This window comes from Hemitrygon akajei, chromosome 31 (genome assembly GCF_048418815.1).
Source record: "Hemitrygon akajei chromosome 31, sHemAka1.3, whole genome shotgun sequence".
In the NCBI taxonomy this organism is placed as follows: domain Eukaryota; kingdom Metazoa; phylum Chordata; class Chondrichthyes; order Myliobatiformes; family Dasyatidae; genus Hemitrygon; species Hemitrygon akajei.
In genome coordinates, this window is record NC_133154.1 from 20,290,402 (window position 1) to 20,293,773 (window position 3,372).

Consider the following 3,372-nt stretch of genomic DNA (forward strand, 5'->3'; position numbering starts at 1 on the left):
ACCAACATCCGGTGCTGCTGGCACCGGTCAAAGACGCTCTTTGGTCGGCCCGAAACGTGATGGTCTACCAGCACACGGAGATGTCCGTGAGGGAATGCTGCCGACTGGCACATTCTCGGCTGCTGGAGTACGTGCAGAAGGATGCACACAAACTCGGTGCAGCCACCGCAAGGGCCCGGTTGGGAAGGACCACAGTCTAGGGTTCTTTTCCCGCGGGAGTTGAGGGGCAGGGTGTAGGGTATATACTCCTCAACAAGGGTATGTAAATATGAAGTAACAGAGTGCCACCTGGGTGGCGAAAATTTTGAAAATGTAGAGACAGTAATGGAAACAACTGGAAAGAATTGAAAATCATTGAATGGTTTATTGCATATAATTTTATTTTTGAATAAAGTATATTTTGTTTAATTAAAAAAAGCTTCTTATCAGTTTAATATCTGATACGTCCCTTATCTGGGGACCATATATTAAATTGATTTTTGGAACAGGGAGATGGAATAGGGGCTTGCTCCGTCCACTCCACGCATCGACCCGGTATTGCAGTGCCTCTGGGAACGGTGCACTTCCCCCCTGGGGAATTTCAAACTAACAAAGAAAAGAAAAATGACAAAAACTCAGCAGCAAAAGCAGCAGCAGCATAAACAAGCGTTCACGTGGAGGGAGAGAGAGAAGACCAGAGTGAGAGAGAGAGAGTGAGAGACAAGAGGGAGGGAGAGAGAGAGTAAGAGACAAGAGGGAGGGAGGGAGAGAAGACGAGAGTGAGAGTGAGAGACAAGAGGGAGGGAGGGAGGGGGAGACACACACACACACACACACACACACACACACACACACACACACACACACACACACACACACACACACACACACACACACACACACACACACACACACACACACACACACACACACACACACACACACCTCGGCTGGATGGACGCGCCGGACGGGGCGCGCAAAGCCCAGAGGAGGCGCGCTCTCGCCGTCGAGTGCGGGGAGGGGACGGCCTTGCAGGGAGGGTCGAGTGGCCTGCTGCCAGTCCCCCTGCAGACGGGACAGCATGACCAGCCTCCCAAGGCCAGGAGGAGAGACAGCAGGGCAAGTCAGGAAACTTCCCATCCCAGCCGACGGCCACACTGTCACACGCACGCGCAGAGCCGCCCGCTCCTGCTCTGTCCCAAAGCGGGCGGGGTGGGCCGCACATCGGCTGTCTGTCCTGGGGCCACAGAGAGAACAGATCGTCCCTCGCTCGCACAGCGAGCTGCTGAGACTCAGCCGGCAGCCTCTGCCAATGACGTAAGCCCTAACAGGCCCCGCCTCCCTCCCTGACCATTGGTGGATCACTGGCAGCTTTACATAGCCTCTGACAAGTCCGACTCACCACCGACCAGAGAGGCGACAGCTGTCCAGCACGACGATGGATTCCAGACCACCCGGGCCAGGGCTGCCAGAGGGGCAGGGCAGCAAGGTCTCTGCCAGGCCTCCTGCTTCAACCTAAACACCAGAGACTGGGCAGGATGCAGGCGACTCAAGGGCCGCGCCGATATCGCTTCTCGGCCTTTTGGCTAAGATCAAGTGTAGTATCTGTTCTTATCAGTTTAATATCTGATACGTCCCCTATCTGGGGACCATATATTAAATTGATTTTTGGAACAGGGAGATGGAATAGGGGCTTGCTCCGTCCACTCCACGCATCGACCCGGTATTGCAGTGCCTCTGGGAACGGTGCACTTCCCCCCTGGGGAATTTCAAACTAACAAAGAAAAGAAAAATGACAAAAACTCAGCAGCAAAAGCAGCAGCAGCATAAACAAGCGTTCACGTGGAGGGAGAGAGAGAAGACAGAGTGTTAGAGTGAGAGACAAGAGGGAGGGAGATGGGGAGAGTGAGCGAGGGGGGAGAGAGAGAGAGAGAGAGGCGAGAGCTGCTGGCTCTCCACACCCTCTGTGTGTCTGTGTCTCTTCCTCTCTACCTACAGCTCGCTCACTCGCGCAATGTGTAGCCAACTCAACAGCAGCACTGGCATTATATCTAGGCCGTCCGGCTAAGATCGAGTGCGTCTCAGATCCCGGCTGTGAGCACATCGGGTAGGTGCTGCAGGCAAGGCGCTTCACCAGCTTCCTGAAGGATGCAATGCCACTTGGCATTCCTGCAGCAAGCTGCTCTGCACATGATGCATTCTGATGCCTGGCCTGCTTGCTCGGCTTGGCTGCTGGCCGCACCAAGCTCAGCAGCAGAGTGCAGCGGGCTGAAAGGCCTTTTCTTTCCTGCGCTCACTCCACTCTTCTTCTCAGCTGCTCCCTTACAAAGGAGCCAAGGACAGACGCGACCGACCGACCGACGGGTTTAGTTGCTGAAATCCAGTTCAAACCGTAATTATAGAATTCATAATTTAATTCCTCTTGTTCCCTTGCTCTTTGGCTGACTCCCGTATGCAGTGGGTACAGAAATAGGAGGATCGCAGGGTTACGTCCGGAACTGCCAGATCTCCATGGTTCACGTTCAGCTCAGTTTCACCAGTAATCATCACCCCGACGACAGGCTCCGCCGATTCTGACTTTGAGACTTCGGTCATCAGCGGCACAGCTTCGACGGAGCCACCTTCTTTCCCTTCAAATATTTCCTGTTTCACAAGAGAGGTCGTGATTGATGTAAGTTTTATTCCACAGTGCTCGCTCCTGAACCCCCTGACAACACACTCTTGGGCAGTAATGTGCAAAACTCATCTTTGTGTTGCCTGTTGTGGGTAACCGGAATCGTCCCTCACCAAATCCAAACCGTCTTTAACAGATTCCAGAGGTAGATGGTGAAAAGTGAAAAACAGCATGTGCTGAAAATCTGGCAGATCCGGCCTTTGATAAATTACTCTTTTCCTGATAAATGACTCTCAGTTTCCTCCACAGGCTACAGGGAGGGCAAAGGCTGACTGACTCACTGTTGTAAAGGATGGACCGGACTCTTTTGCCACACAACGCCCCAGTCAGCTGGACTGTCCTTACTACCTGTCCTTCGTAGGAAATTTCTTCCAGGACAACGCCTTTGACCACAGGGCCATCAGGCAGTGGTCAGCACGTATGGTCCTGCAGGCACTGCAGGAGAAGGACGTGATGGACACAGTGGGGTGGTTCCCTGAGCAGACCGTCCAGTTCATCTGGCAAAACACCTCATCGCCAGACCTCACCAAGACCTTGTGAGAGGGGCCCTCCAAATCAGATCATGACTGATGCCTGGAGCATCACTCCCATGGAATGACTGTAGTGGGAAGAGATAGTAGCTCACCTCTTTGCAGACTGATGTGTGGGCGCTTTCTAATGATGCACACAGGGACTGATATCAGGTGGTTCTGGCAGACCACCAACTCGGTGAAGGAAGC

The 3,372-nt window shown here is 53.3% G+C and overlaps 1 non-coding gene and 1 pseudogene across 1 annotated transcript; both read left to right on the plus strand.

Annotated features, from left to right (window-relative positions):
• The first annotated feature begins 395 nt into the window (after positions 1-395).
• LOC140719514 (U2 spliceosomal RNA) lies at positions 396-568 on the plus strand (annotated as a pseudogene).
• Positions 569-1,545: 977 nt separating this feature from the next.
• Positions 1,546-1,736, plus strand: LOC140719502 (U2 spliceosomal RNA). The gene has a single exon (XR_012096920.1). It is a non-coding gene; the product is annotated as a U2 spliceosomal RNA (small nuclear RNA).
• Positions 1,737-3,372: the final 1,636 nt, after the last annotated feature.